The sequence below is a fragment of the Elephantulus edwardii genome, unplaced genomic scaffold (genome assembly GCF_000299155.1).
Source record: "Elephantulus edwardii isolate Elephantulus edwardi_28Jun2011 unplaced genomic scaffold, EleEdw1.0 scaffold00111, whole genome shotgun sequence".
In the NCBI taxonomy this organism is placed as follows: domain Eukaryota; kingdom Metazoa; phylum Chordata; class Mammalia; order Macroscelidea; family Macroscelididae; genus Elephantulus; species Elephantulus edwardii.
The window spans coordinates 6,741,372-6,757,790 of NW_006399861.1; the positions used below are offsets into that span (position 1 = coordinate 6,741,372).

The 16,419-nt window shown below is 40.0% G+C and overlaps 1 pseudogene; it reads left to right on the plus strand.

Moving 5' to 3' along the window:
* The first annotated feature begins 11,382 nt into the window (after positions 1-11,382).
* LOC102871102 lies at positions 11,383-11,793 on the plus strand (annotated as a pseudogene).
* Positions 11,794-16,419: the final 4,626 nt, after the last annotated feature.

Consider the following 16,419-nt stretch of genomic DNA (forward strand, 5'->3'; position numbering starts at 1 on the left):
AAAAAGCAGGAACATATTGCCATAGTTGTAAGACGTGAGTGAGAACTTAAGAAAAGAGAGGATAAATAATATATACTGCATTGAAACAGATGAGGGAGGAACTGTTTTAAAGGAATGTAGGATTAGGTATTATTTTCGTGACAAGATTACAGAAAAAGAAATGCATAGTAAAGTGGACTATGGACTTGGGTGAGATTGTATCACAATGAATTTTTTTCTTCTTTTCAAAGTGAAAAATGAATAGGGGAGGGGTGGGTAGAGAGTAAAATGTGCAACAATGAATGAATGGGGAAAAATTAAATGGAAAGGATATGCTGTATAGAATAAAAAAAAATGTTCAAGGGGTATATCCGCACTTACACACATACACACACACACACACAAGAATAACAGAAGGGGGGAAGGCAAGAACCATCCCAGACTTACTCTATGAAACAAGCATAACCCTAATAACAAAACCACACAAAGATAGCACCAAAAAAGAAAACTCTAGACCAATATCCCTCATGAATGTAGATGCAAAAATAAGTTATCATGACCAACTGGCAGTCATAACAGGTGTGCAAAGATGACACAACATAAGAAAAACAATCAATATCATTAATCACATTAACAAAGCAAAGAACAAGAACCACTTGATCCTATCAATTGAAGCAGAAAGGCTTTTGACAAAATGGAACATCTTTTGCTGATTAAAACATTCAACAAAAGGAGTATAGAAGGGAATTTTCTCATCATAGTGACAAGTATATGTGCAAAATCAAGGGCCAAAGTCATTCTCAATGTAGAAAGTGTAAAGGCATCTCTTGTGTGTAAGGAACCAGGTAAGAATGCCCATGAACACCACTCCTACTTGATATTATATTGAAAGTACTTGCTAGGGATATAAGACAAGAGAAGAAAGTAGAGGCACTCAAATTGGCTAAGAGGTGGCAAAACTACTGCTACGTACACGTGTTATGATAGTATACATCGAAAACCCCAGAGACTCACCACAGAAACTCTTAGAACCAGCAGAAAAAGATCAACATACAAAAAATCAGAATTATTTCTATACAAAAACAAATAAATCAAGAAAAAGGAATGAGAAAAGCAATACTATTTACAGTGTAGTTGTTGTTGTTAAGGTTGTTAAATTGTAGACGACTCATAGTGACCCTATGAATCAAAGTCCTGAACACATATAACTTTCATAATTTCTCTAAGTTCATAGTTTCCGGAGGCAAGCTATTTTGGAAGTGAATGCTACTCCTGCTTCTAAGCCTGTTTTAATTTGAGAGGTTCACCAAACTCAAGGAACTCAGATCTGAGACACAAACACCAGTATGTAAATTTGTTTGTATCAATGTTATTCATGTTACCAAGTAAGTGGAAAAAACCCAAATGCCCATCAACAAAAATTTGGACAGGAAAACTGCTGTAGTCACACAATGGAATACTATACAACACTAAAAAACAATGAAGTACTCATAAAATACAACACAACATGGAAGTGTCTAAAGAGCATTATGTTTAGGGAACAAAGAATTATGTCAGTCACAAAGGATAAATGCTATATAAGATCATTAATGTGATGATAGGAGGATAGAAGTTGTTGCTGTTGTTATGTGCCATCAAGTTGCTTGCGACTCACAGTGACACTATGAACAACAGCCTTAAACTCTGCTCTGTCCTGTGCCAATCGCACTGTCTCCGAGACACCCATTCCAATTACCCCAGTCACTGAATCAATCCACATCATAGAGGGCCTTCCCCTTCTCGGCTATCCCTCCACCCTACCAAGCATGATGTCCCTCTCCAAGGACCGGTCTCTCCTTACAACATGTCCAAAATATGTTAGATGGAGCCTCAGCATCCTTGTCTCCAAGGATCAGCCTGGTTTAACCCTCTCCAGGATGAATCTGTTTGTTTTCTTGGCAGTCCAGGGTACATTCAACACTCTTCCCCAGCAGCACAGCTCAAAGGCATCAATTCTCCTTCTATCCTCCTGAGTTATTGTCCAACTCTCTGATGCATAGCAAGTGATTGCAAAGACAATGACCTGTATCAGATGCACCTTAGTCTCCAGAGAGACACCATTGCTCTTCAGTACTTTGGAGAGGTCCCTAACAGCAGACTTTCCCATGGCAATATGTCTTTTAATTTCCTGACTGCTGGTGCCAAGAGTGTTGTTGACTGTGGATCCAAGCAAACTAAAGCTATGAACAATCTCAATCTCTTCACCATCCATCCTGATGCTTCCAATTGGTCCAGTGGTGGGAATCCTTGCCTTCTTGACATTGAGCTTCAATCCATATTGTAGGCTGCAGTCCTTGACCCTCTGTAGCAAGCACTTCAGGTGCTCCTCAGTTTCAGCAAACAGGGTTGTGTTGTCTGCATAATGAAGATTGTTAATAGATCTTCCAACAATCTTGACCCTACATTTGTCCTTATAGAGCCCAGACTCCAGGATGATCTGTTCTGCATACAGGTTGAAAAGGTATGGAGACAGGACACATCCCTGGTGTACACCCTTCCCAATTTTGAACCATGCAGTCTTTCCTTGCTTTGTTCTGAAGACTGCCTCTTGGTCTAAGTATAGGTTTCACATTAGCACCATCAAATGCTCTGGGATTCCCATTCTCTCATTGTCAGCCACGGTTTGTTATGATCCACACAGTCAAACACCTTTGCATAGTCACTGAAACACAGATATACATTTCTCTGGTATTTCCTGCTTTCAATTAAGTTCTATCTAACACTAGCTACAATATCCCTAGTTCCACGACCCCTTCTAAACCCAGCTTGGACTTCTGGCAGGTCTCTGCTGATGTGGTGTTCCGGACAGACAAAGAATACGATAAGGACCAACACAAGGGAAGGTCAACCTGGGAAGAACAGATATAAAAACATTATGACTACTGCAATTAAAAAAAAAAGGAATAAGAGATACAGAATTGTTTAAATGAGACAGAGGTGAAGGCATGTGGAAGAAGGAGAAGACTCTTCTCTAACACCACAGCTCAAAGGCATCAATTCTTCTTCTATATTCTTCCATCATCCTTAGTCATTGCCCAGCTACCTGTTGCATAGCAAGTAATTGTGAATGGCCTGAATCAGGTGCACTATTGTCTCTAGACAGACATCATTGCTTCTCAGTACTCTGGAAAGGTCCTTGACAGATTTTTGAGGTAGAAAACCCTAAACCTTAAACCCTGCTCTATTCTGTGCCAATATCATGGTTTAAATACATCTACTGCCATTACCCCAGTCACCAAATCAATTTATCTCATCAAGCGTCTTCCTTTCATACGCTGTTCCTCCACTCTCTCAAGCATGATGTTCTTCTGGTCCCTCCATGCTACAAGTCCAAAGTCATGACAAAACTTCAGAATCCTTGTCTCCAAGGAGCAGCCTAGTTTTACTCTCTCCAGGACAAACCTGTTTGTTCTCTTAGAAATCCATTGTTGTTGTTGTTTGTTGTTATGTGCCGTCGAGTCGCCTGCGACTCATAGCGACCCTATGTACAACAGCCCTAAACTCCACTCTGTCCTGTGCCAATAGCACTGTCTCCGACACTCCCATCCCAATTATCCCAGTCACTGAATCAATCCACCTCATAGAGGGCCTTCCTCTCTTGCGCCGTCCCTCCACCCTCCCAAGCATGATGTCCCTCTCTAAGGACCCGTCTCTCCTCACAACATGTCCAAAGTATGTTAGACGGAGCCTCAGAATCCTTGCCTCCAAGGAGCCACCCGGTTTAACCCTTTTCAGGACGAATCCGTTTGTTTTCCTAGCAGTCCATGGTATTCTCAAAACTCTTCTCCAGCACCACAGCTCAAAGGCATAAATTCTCCTTCTATCCTCCCTGGTCATTGTCCAACTCTCTGATGCATAACAAGTGATTGCGAAGACCATGGCCTGTATCAGACGCACCTTAGTCTCCAAAGAGACACCATTGCTCTTCAGTACTTTGCAGAGGTCCCTAACAGCAGACTTTCCCATGGCAATGTGCCTTTTAATTTCCTGGCTGCTGGTGCCAAGACTGTTGACTATGGAGCCAAGCAAACTAAAGCTGTGTACAATCTCAACCTCTTCACCATCCATCCTGATGCTGCCAATTGTCCAGTGGTGAGAATCTTTGTCTTCTTGACATTGAGCCTCGATCCATATTGTAGGCTGCTGTCCTTGACGTTCTGCAGCAGTCCCTTCAGGTCCTCTTCAGTTTCAGCAAGCAGGGTTGTGTCATCCGCATAACGCAGATTGTTGATAAATCGTCCACCAATCTTGACCCCACATTTCTCCTCATAGAGCCCAGCCTCCCGGATAATCTGTTCTGCATATCGGTTGAAAAGGTATGGAGATAGGATGCATCCCCGGCGTACACCCTTCCCAATTTTGAACCATGCAGTGTTCTCTTGCTCTGTTCTGATGACTGCCTCCTGGTCCAAGTATAAGTTTCACATTAGAACGATCAAGTGTTCTGGGATTCCCATTCTTCTCAGAGTCAACCATAGTTTGTTTAGTATAGTATATTCAATATTCTTCTCCAACACCACAGATCAAAGACATCAATTGTCCTTCTATCATCCTTAGTCATTGTCCTGCTCTCTGATGCATGTTATAGTAGATCCCCTAAGAACAATGGGTCTGAACCCTGCCCTAACCTGTGCCATTCTTACTGTCTCTCATATACTTGAGCCTATTGTTACAATCTCTGTGTCATTCTACTTCCTTGGGGTTCTTCCTTTCTTTTGCTGACGCTCCATATTTGCAAGAATTATGTTCTTTTCCAAGGACTGGCCCCTCATAATAGCATGCCCAGAATATGTGAGATGAACTTCACCATCCTTGTCACCAAGGAACATTCTGATTGCACCTTCTTTGAGAAACATGTGTTTGTTCTTTTGACAGTCCATAGGCTATTCAGTACTTTCCTCCAACACTACAATTCAAAAACATAGATTCTTCTTCTGTCTTCATAATTCATTATCCAGCTCTCAGTTTAACATTATTGCTCTTTAGGATTTTGGAGAGATTCCTGACAACATATTTCATTAATGCTGTAAGTCTCCTTATCTCCTGACTGCTAGTGCCAACAGTGTTGATTGTGGATCCAAGTTAGATGACATAGTTGACAGTTTCAATCTTTTCTCCATCTATCATGATGTTGCCTTTTGGCCAAGTGGTGAGTTTTGTTTCTTGAAGTTGAGATGTATTTTTTTTGCCTGTAAGATCATATAGTTTTATATTTAATTCATACATCACTTTACAGATGATGAAATGGAAATATGGAGAGTTTATCATAATTGGCACATCATGAATTTAGGAAGTGGCACAGTTCAATTTAAAACTAAATTTTGGTGTGGGTTTCTTTTTTTTTTTTCAAACTTCAAAGCTTCTTTGCTTTACCACAAATTTGTATCACCATCATTACTTTAATCCTTATAATTGTCAGTGAATTTCTTTAACACCTCCAAATCATGACTAGAATTCCCAAAGAGTTGCTTAAAAACCACTAATAAATGACAAACTGCTTTAATTCAACTGAATTAATGAATACATACAATGTGATGAAATACAGGACACCAGATATGGTTGTAAAATTTAATTATTGATTTCCCACTAAGTGCACTTATGTGTGGAATTAGAAGGCTATCTTAAGTTAAATAAAATCCCCAAGCAGAACTGAGAAAGATTTGTAGAATTAAAGTGCATTAATAGCTCCAACATTCTTGTTTAATAAAGTATGAACCATGGTTTAAAAGGCAAAAGAAATGCTCTAAAATTTACATTGAAAATACTGAAAAATGAAAAAATAAATGTATAGGAAATTAAAGTCAAAGGAAAACAATGAGTGTCATATCTAGTCTCTAACGTATTTTTAAGATGATTCTAATTCTAAAAATGTTTCCTCCCCAGGCTCTTTTGAGTTCTTTATCCCTAGGCTTTATTTGGAATCCAAACATTGTAACAAAGAGAAATTTTTGATGAAGTCAGCAATTTAGAAAACAAAGTAAATGTTATTGCATAGATGGCCTGGCTTATTTCACAGGGAACTGGGTGAATAGAGAATGAAAACTTTCATTTCTTCACTTTTGTAGACAGAAAGATGCACCATAGAAAAGTATGTCAGCTGGATTTTTTTTTTGTCTTATATTCATTTTATAGTCTCTTTTTACAGCAGTTTTTGAAGTTGATCCTATCTGCATCTTTTGGACATAATTAAATTATACTTACTATTAATTAAAATAATGTTATTTTGGTGTTTACCTACCTGCTGCATGTTGGCCAGTTTTGTATCTTTCACAACCTTGTGACTTTCATGAAGATTGCATTGCTATTGAGATTGCAGAGTTAATGTACTTTGTGTGGCTATGCCATATAAACAAGCTGATACCCATATGCAGAAGTAATTTCAAAACATATGACAATTAACGCAACCCAAAGACACCAATTCACTAAACAGAAAAGACAATGAAACAATATCCTGAGACTATGAACTCTTTAGGTGCTAGTTGGAAGGAATTTCTCTGGGATCCCAAATGAAGTTTACGTAAATGAAAGTTTTGTGCAAAGCATATTTTGCACATGGTCCAATAAGAAACATATCTACACTTGTATATGCTGGTGTGTATCAGTCCTCAAGGTAAATATATACGTGTACATGACATATGCATTTCCCAAAAAATACTTGATATGGCAATTTAAATGTCTGATTCTTTTCAATAGTAACCTTTATAAAGGAAGTCTTATACAGATGTAAAATCTTATTTTAATTAGTCACACACCAGAATTCTTCAATGAGCCAGGCTGACAAATGAGAAGTTTATCCAAAAGGATTTTAAAAGCTAATAGAACCTTTAGAAAGTTTTGATGTGGCTCATACTGGGGAGGGGCTTTTTTGAACTACAAGAAATAAATGAGGAAAAAAACCCCAAAACTATTGATGTTCTTTTCATCTTTGTTATAATTGATTCTACCTGTGCATCATTTGGGGTTTAGTTTCCTACACATATTTGTAATATGGGTTTCATTTCCATAAAATGGGAACATAATAAATATAGGGTTGACTAACGATTGTTTTATGTGACTGCCAATCTGCCAAGTAGCATTCTTAATTATTGCCAGGAAACTAGGCATTTTCCAAACATATGTTTTAGATTTAAGACTAATATGTCATGTCAGCCCTCTCTACTGGACTGATGGGAGCCCAGTGGGACTTCAGAGTGTCTGCTTTGGTGGGTGAATTTTGGGGGTTAGATAAAAGCCCTAATAGGAGGAGATAGAGGAAAGCATCAAAAGTTTTTGAAAGCAAATTCCACAAAGAAAGACATCAAAGAGATATGTTTTCATTACAAACTGATATTTTTACTGGACAAGGCTGGAGATCGATCTTCCCCTAGAAGCCATGAAATAAAGGAAACCAGACCCTAACCTATATTAATGAACCTAATTGCAAGGCTCTTGTCTTCTCCTTTGAACAACATAAGCAGAAGTTTTCCCTAAAATGAAATATATATATATATATATATATATATATATATATATATATATATGGCTTTTTCATTAGCCTGTGAAAAACTGGTATTTTCCATCAAAGAATTTGTTCCATTTCTTGGAAAAAGGAAATTGAAAATCAAAAAGATCTGATCCAAATAAGCGATATTTCTGAATATTCCTCTTAACAATGTTTTAAAGTCTATGGAAATACCATTAGGTCACTATAGTTTACTCATCCATCACATGCTCTACTTATGACCTTGGTCTTAGCGGAAGAACTGAAGTGACTGTTAGGATGCACATGTAAGCATGAAACAATTACTATTTCTGTGAAAGTCTATCTAGTTATGATTTCTTGTTTCTTAGAAAAATATATGATACTACCAATTCTACCTTTGCATATTCAAAAGTTATTTTCAATAAAGTTTTTAAAGTGTGGTACTGTTTCTCTTATTCTGTCAGTTAGTTGAGTATTCTTGTTAGATTTGTTGCTGTAGTTATGTACTATCAAGTATAAAGCGACCCATAGTTGACTCTCCAGAGGATTTTCAGATGCAGTAAATTGCATGGGAGGAGATTGCCTATCTTTCTCCCTCAGAGCAGCTGGTGAATTAAAACTGCTTGCATTTTGGTTGGCAGCACAGATCCTTACCACTAGACCACCAGATTTAACAATGATTATGCAATCTTTTTACTCTTAATTGTTTTTTGAACATGGGTATTTTAATTGTTTCAGAGACATTTTCATGCATGTTTGTTTCAATTTAATTTATAATAAAATTATATTTTAGCAACAATATTTGTTGCTGTTATTGTTGTGTGCCATCGAGTCGCTTGCAACTCATAGCAACCCTATGTACAAGAGCTCTAAACGCTGCTCTATTCTGTGCCAACCTAGCTACTCAAATGCACTTATTCCCACCACTCCAGTAACAGAATTGATCCATCTCATCGAAGGTCTTCCTAATTGATCCATCTCATTGAAGGTCTTCCTCTCCTGTGCCATCCCTCCACTCTCCCAAACATGATGTCCCTCTCCAAGGACCAGTTCCTCCTTGCAACATGCCCAGTGTATGTTAGATCAAGCTTCAGAATCCTTGATTCCAAGGAGCATTCCAGATTCACCTTCTCCAGGACAAACCTGTTTGTTCTCCTAGCAGTCCATGGTACATTCAACACTCGTCTCCAGCACCACAGCTCAAAAACATCAATTCTCTTTCTATCATCCCTATTCACTGTCCAACTCTCTGATGCATAGCACGTAATTGCGAAGACTATAGCGTGGGTCAGCCTCACCTTAGTCTCCAGCCTGACATCATTGCTCTTCAGTACACTTGAGATGTCCCTCACAGCTGACTTTCCCAATGCAATTTGTCTCTTGATTTCTTGGCTGCTCTCGCCAAGAGTGTTGGCTGTGGAGCCAAGTAAACTAAAACTGTTAACTATCTCAATTTCTTCACCATTCATACTGATGCTGCCAGTTGGCCCAGTGGTGAGAATCTTTGTATTCTTGATGTTGAGCTTCAATCCATAGAGGAAGCTACAATCCTTGACCTTCTGTAGCAAACACTTCAGATCCTCCTGAGTTTCAGCAAGCAGGGCTGTGTCATCTGCATAACGCAGGTTGTTGATGACTCTTCCGTCAATCCTGCTGCTATATTTCTCCTCGTACAGCCCAGCGTCTTGGATGATCTGTTCTGCATACAGATTGAAAAGGTATGGAGACAGAATACATCCCTGGTGGACCCCCTTCTTGATTTTGAACCATGTAGTGTCTCCTTGCTCTGTTCTGACAACCTCCTCTTGGTCCAAGTATAGGTTTCACATTAGCACAATCAAATGTTCTGGGATTCCTGTTCTTCTCAGAGTCAGCCACACAGTCAAAAGCCTTTGCATAGTCAATGAAGCACAGATAGACATTCTTTTGGTATTCCCTGCGGCCCTCAGGCCAAGAAACTTTGCATCAGCACCTGGCTTCACATCGAAGACAAGCTTATTAGCCCATAAGAAGGCAAACCTGGAGTGGAAGTTTAAGAACAAGGACTTTTTCTGAGATTCTTCCAGAAAAATAAGTTGTGCATTATAGCTATACTTAACAATTTTAAATTGAAGTCATATCGCCTGCATCATAACATACTGACAGCAGCACGATATATTCAAAATCACAGGTATATTGATGGCTTGAGACTTAGGACATCACATCAGGGTTGTTCAATGGGAGACAGGTGTTGAATCCTGTAGGCAAAATTAGGAAGCGATGGTAGTAGAGTAAGGAAAGGGTGGATAAAAAAGAAAACAAAATAAAAAAACTAAAACCAACAACAACATGTAGCGGGGGTGGGCAGCAACATTGAATCCACTGTTTATTTTTATAACTGGGCAAATGACTTTCATCTGCTGTTTCTGTGGACTGCTTGTCTGTCAGATAATATTATATATATTTAAAGATTAAGATAGACTAGGGAAAAGGATTGGCCATCCACTTCTGAAATGACAGGCCTTCAAAAACCCTATGTACCTTCCACAATAATATTTAGTATTTTTATTAATTGTGACTGTGGAACTCCGTGTCAGAGATTGTGAGAATGGCATATGACAGAAAAGGTTCAGATCTGTTGTTGATGTGGTTGCTATGTGTCATGCTTGACTCCATAGCATCTAACAACAACAAAGGAATGATAAGTTAAAAACCTATGCTCCCTCATCTTTTGCTTTGAATTATTTTATCAATTTGCATCTCCTTTCAACATTCTTTGCTACTTTGTGTTTTGTTATTGTTGTTATGCGCCGTTGAGTCACTTACAAATCATAGTGACCCTTTATACAACAGCCCTAAAATCTGCTCTGTCCTGTGCCAATCTCACTGCCTCTGACACTCCCATCCCAATTACCCCAGTCACTGAATCAATCCACATCATGGAGGGTCTTCCCCTCCTGCGCTTTCCCTCCACCCTCCCAAGCAAGATGCCCCTCTCTAAGAACCGGTCCCTCCTTACAACAAAGTATGTTAGATGAAGCCTCAGAATCCTTACCTCCAAGGAGCAGCCCGGCTTAATCCTTTCTAGGATTAATCTATTTGTTTTCCTAGCAGTCCATGGTATCTTCAAATGCTCTTCTCCAGCACCACAGCTCAAAGGCATCAATTCTCCTTCTACCCTCCTTAGTCATTGTCCAACTCTCTGATACATAACAAGTGATAGCAAAGACCATGGCCTGTATCAGATGCACCTTAGTCTCCAGAGAGACACCATTGCTCTTCAGTACTTTGGAGAGGTCCTTAACAACAGACTTTGCCACCACAATGCGTCTTTTAATTTCCTGGCTGCTGGTGCTAAGAATGTTGACTGTGGAGCCAAGCAAACTAAAGCTGTGAACAATCTCAATCTCTTCACCATCCATCCTGATGCTGCCAATTGGTCCAGTGGTGAGAATCTTTGTCTTCTTTGTGTTTTACTGTAGTAAAAATACATACAGTATGAGATACAACTTCACTTTCAAGCCTATACCAAAAGGACTTGAGAGCAGGAGCATATGAGATGACAATGTTCGATGACAATGTTATGACAATATTCGTTTGCAGCATTTCCGCAATACCTAAAAGGTGACAACAATGTAAATGTTCATCAACAAAAGGAATGAACAAAATTTGATATATACATATTCTAAATTATTACTTTACCATAAAGGGAAACAAGGAACTAAAAACAACTCATTGCCCTCGAGTTGGAACTGCCTCATAGCTTGGTTTCAGAAGCTAAAAATGACATAGAGCTTGTCCGTCTTCCACAGCCTATTAGAACCACCTGTCTTTGAGTTAGCAGCACATATCTTTAACCATTAGGCCAGAAGAGCTTCATTTCAAAGAGAAACAAAGTCCTGGCATGAACCTTTAAAAACATTATGCTGGGCAGCCATCGAAGTACAGCATTTTTGGCTGTGTGCTATCCCATGGGTGTGGGCCTCAACAAGGGCCACAAAGCAACCAAGAACGTGAGCAAAGAGAGGCAAAGCCACCCTGGGAACCACACCAAGCACACCAAGACACCAAATTCCTGTGGGAGCTGATCCAAGAGGTGTGTGGTATCATGCCCCACAAGATGGAGTTGAGCCATGGAGCTGCTCAAGGTCTCCAAGGACAAGTGGTCCTTCTAGCTCATCAATTAAAGAGTGAGGGCACACATCCGTTCCAAGAGGAAATGGGAAGAACTCAGTAATGTTCTGGCAGCCATGAGGAAGGCAAGGCAGCAGCAGGAAGGACTGAGTGTGCCCCTCTGTCCCTTAAAGCCCTCATCCAACGGAAGTAATAAATAGTAAAAAACAGACAAAAACAAACAAAAAGCACATTAAACTGACTAAAGTAAGTCAGTCACTGAAAGACAAATATTATATGACCTTACTTCTTTGAAATATCTAGAATTAATAAAAACCAAAGTTTATTCATATCATTGCACATGGGAGAGAGAAGGAAACAGGAAGTTACTGATTAGCAGGGCACTGAGCTTTTGCTACAAGAGATGAATGACATTTATAAATAGATGTTGTTGTTAAGTGCCATCGAGTTGTAGGCGACTTATAGCAACCCTATGAAGGAAAGTCCTCGACACCTGCGTGACTTTCATCCTTTCTCCAGGTTCATAGGGTTTCTGAAGGCAAGATATTATGGAAGTGGGTGTCACTCCTGCTTCCAAGCTTATTTTAATCGGGGAGAGCCACAAAACACTGCCCGACATGGGTACCCATTAGTGCATTTGCCACATCAGTGTCACAGTGTTCAACTTCACAGCGACTACAAGTTACCTCTATATGGCAAGTGGACACACCAGGGCTATACGACCTAGAAGAATGTTTGAACAAAAACAATGAAAAACATGCCCAAGGGCCACAGTATTTTACCATTCTGGCACACCCAAATGCTGGCAACCTCTGGGCCAGAGACCCCCAGTTCATCTGGCAAGTCTACTCTCCCGACACCCACTTGTGCTGAAAAGAAATCCACAGCGCCCAAGCGGTCTATCCTGGCCTCTCTTCCAAAAGCCAGAGGCTCCTCCAGCTGACACTAAAACTCCCAAGATTACTCATGAAAAATTTGGAAATAGTCATGTACAACATGATGAACAGAATTGTATCATTGAACTGTGCATGAAAAAGATGTTGAAATCAAACTTAAGTTTTTAAGGATGTGAATAAGAATAGCAGTAACTTCCTAGGAAAAATTATAATTCATGCAAAGAAATTGGCATAGTGTCTGATACATGAAAAGCCTTCAACAACATGGCTTTGATGGTTCTGATGGGGGCTAATACTTGCAAAGCCATTTAAATGTTATCCACATGGCATTAACACTGCTCCCTAAGATCAGTGACTGGAAACCTTGAAGAGTGTTCCAGTTAAAAAAATAATTGTGTGAAATCATAGAAATCTCTTTCACCAGATATATTTCCCTCCATATTTGTGAATTTTTTTACCCATGATGGCCTATAGATATGAGCTAAATTACAGTCATTAAACTCCAAAATGCAACATTCCTTCAGCCCCAGAATAGCATAAAGATATGAAGCCTTTTCAGAGGACTTGGCTGAGTGTCAGAAAGTCTTTCTCATTGTCTTTGAACTCTTCTTGTCCAAAAGCTGTAAGTAGCTGGGGTCTGCATTGATCATCTGGATTACATCATTTTACATTTGTTTGTATTTGTGTGCTTTGTAGTATGCATTCTTTTCATCATGGAAGGGATAAATTCTACTGAAAATTTACTATTTAAATTATACTAGCAACGTTAAACTCTCAATGTTTCCAATACATTCATCTTTGTAGTTATTGTAAATTCATTTATCCATTTTCATTTCTTTCTGCCCTGTTAATTCTCATATTTTTTCCTGTAATATCTGCTTCACTCAGATCTCTTTCCTTTCAGCAGCCTTTAATACTGCCTCAGGTACAAAGCGTCAATCCCTTTTGATAGCAATCTATACTTAATTCAGATAACACCTTGTATTGATTGGGAGTATTTTATCTATGCTTTGCATATGCCCAAGTAGACAGCAAGTTGCTTGACAACAAGACTACATTATCTTTGTATTCTCCATAGTACAATGACTTGTGCAATAATCTGTTCTCAGTAAATGTTCATAGATATCTGAGGTTATTAAAGTGTTAGGTAATTATTGATAGCAAAATATTAACAACAATATTATTTCTATCATGTTAGGAAAGTAAAAATAAAAGGGCACTTTTTTCTAAATAATGTAGACATATCTTCTGCAGAAAAAGGAATGTGTGTGTGCTCATAATTTGTTCTGCTAAGAATGATAGCAGACCAGTTACAAAAAGTACAGTGCCAACAGTATCTCAAATCTTTGATTTACTGTGTAACTCCATGATTTCTGACATGAACAGTCCTTAGATTCAGATCCATCAAGGAATGACTCATGTGACTGTAGATGAGGCTAGCTGATGTGGTAGAGACTGATAAGCATTTTAGATTATTGGTTGCAGTGCTGTTGGAAAGCTAGCATCCCCAAAAGATAGCTAGCTTTTAGCTCTCATGAGCTTATGTAAGCGTCTAGTAGGGTGAGAGACAAGCCCCACCCTAATACTATATCCTTAATACAATGAGTACTTCAGCACAAAATAAATAATCAATGGCTATGAAAGACATTTTGAAAAATACATCTATGGCATTACAGACAACTCTCTGGCATTTCTAGTCATGAGTCTTCGTATTTGAAGAATTAATTCTCCCTTGCAATCATAATAAGGACTACACTCATGAAAGCACGCAAACCAGCCACTTTATGCCTTATGTGTTAATCTCTCCCCCTCATTGTAGATAGCCAATTTCTGATTTACCTTTCTTTATAAAGTCAGTCCTTGGAGCAGGATATCATGCTTGGAAACGTGGAGGGACAGCACAAGAGAGGAAGACCCTGGATGAGATGGATTGACTCAGCAACTGGAGTTATGGGGGTAGGTGTTATCAGAGACAATGAAATTGGCTCAAGATAGAGTCCAATTTTTAGCTGTTATACATAGGATCACTATGAGTCAAAGCTGACTTGGTGGCACATAACAACAACAGTAAGTCAGTTCTCTGAAGAAACAAGCATGTTCCTTTCTTGAAGAATCTTCTGTTCCAGTTGTTTTTGTTGTCGTTATGTGCCGTCGAGTTGTTTGCGACTCATAGCGACCCTATGCACAACAGCCCTAAACCCTGCTCTATCCTGTGCCAATATCATTGCCTCTGACACACCCATCCCGATTATCCCAGTCACTGAGTCAATCCACCTCATAGAGGGTCTTCCCCTCCTGCGCTGTCCCTCCACTCTGCCCAGCATGATGTCCCTCTCCAAAGACCTGTCTCTCCTCACAACATGTCCAAAGTATGTCAGGCGAAGCTCCAGAATCCTTGCCTCCAAGGAGCAGCCTGGTTTAACCCTCTCTAAGATAAATCTATTTGTTTTCTTGGCAGTCCATGGTACATTCAGTACTCTTCCCCAGCACCACAGCTCAAAGGCGTCAATTCTCCTTCTATCCTCCCTAGTCATTGTCCAACTCTCTGATGCATAACGAATGATTGCAAAAACCATGGCCTGTATCAGGTTCACCTTAGTCTTCAGAGAGACACCGTTGCTCTTGAGTACTTTAGAGATGTCCCTAACCGCAGACTTACCCATCGCAATACGTTTTTTGATTTCCTGGCTACTGGTGCCAAGAGTGTTGACCGTGGAGCCAAGCAAACTGAAGCTGTGAACAATCTCAGTCTCCTCACTATCCATCCTGATGCTACCGATTGGTCCAGTGGTGAGAATTTTTGTCTTCTGGACATTGAGCCTCAGTCCATATTGAAGGCTGCAGTCCTTGACCCTCTACAGTAAGTGCGTGAGGTCCTCCTCAGTTTCAGCAAGCAGGGTTGTGTCATCTGCATAACGCAGATTGTTGATAGATCGTCCACCAATCCTAACGTCACGCTTCTCCTCATAGAGCCCAGCCTCTCGGATAATCTGCTCTGTATACAGGTTGAAAAGGTATGAAGATAGGACACATCCCTGGCGTACACCCTTCCCAATTTTGAACCATGCAGTGTTGCCCTGCTCTGTTATGACTACTGCCTCTTGGTCCAAGTACAGGTTTCACATTAGCACGATTAAATGTTCTGGCATCCCCATTCTTCTCAGAGTCAGCCACAGTTTGTTATGATCCACGCAGTCAAATGCCTTTGCATAATCAATGAAACACAGATAGACATTCTTCTGGAACATTTAAAATCTGCATCCATAGGCAAGGTCCACAAGCAAGCCAGCAGGCTGCAGCAATCAACATTAGTTCACAGCATGAAGCATCTTCTCTTCATCTGCTTGGATTCTGATTAACTTATCCCCAGGCTTCACTGGCTAGGACTGAATGGGCATCAGCTGCAAACTCAGGAGTCCATACATCTTCCTGTGTTTCAGACCAACTGTTTTCTTCACTCACTCTTAGCCTCGACTTGGGTCCAAGTTGACAAGATGGGGTCCTCATGACTTTCTGATAATCAAGCCAGTAACATTTTTGTGTCATGCATTTGTGCATGTTGTTGTTGTTATGTGCCGTCGAGTTGCGACTCATAGCGACCCTATGTATAACAGTCCTAAACCCTGCTCTGTCCTGTGTCAATCACACTGCCTCTGACACACTCATCCCGATTACCCAAGTCACTAAATCAATCCACCTCATAGAGGTTCTTCCCCTCCTGCACTGTCCCTCCACCCTCCCAAGAATGATGTCCCTCTCCAAGGACCTGTCCCTCCTTGCAACATGTCCAAAGTATGTAAGACAGAGAGCCTCAGAATCCTTGCCTCCAAGGAGCAGCCTGGTTTAACCTTCTCCAGGATGAATCTGTTTGTTTTCTTGGCAGTCCATGGTACATTCAACACTCTTCTCCAGCACCACAGCTCAAAGGCA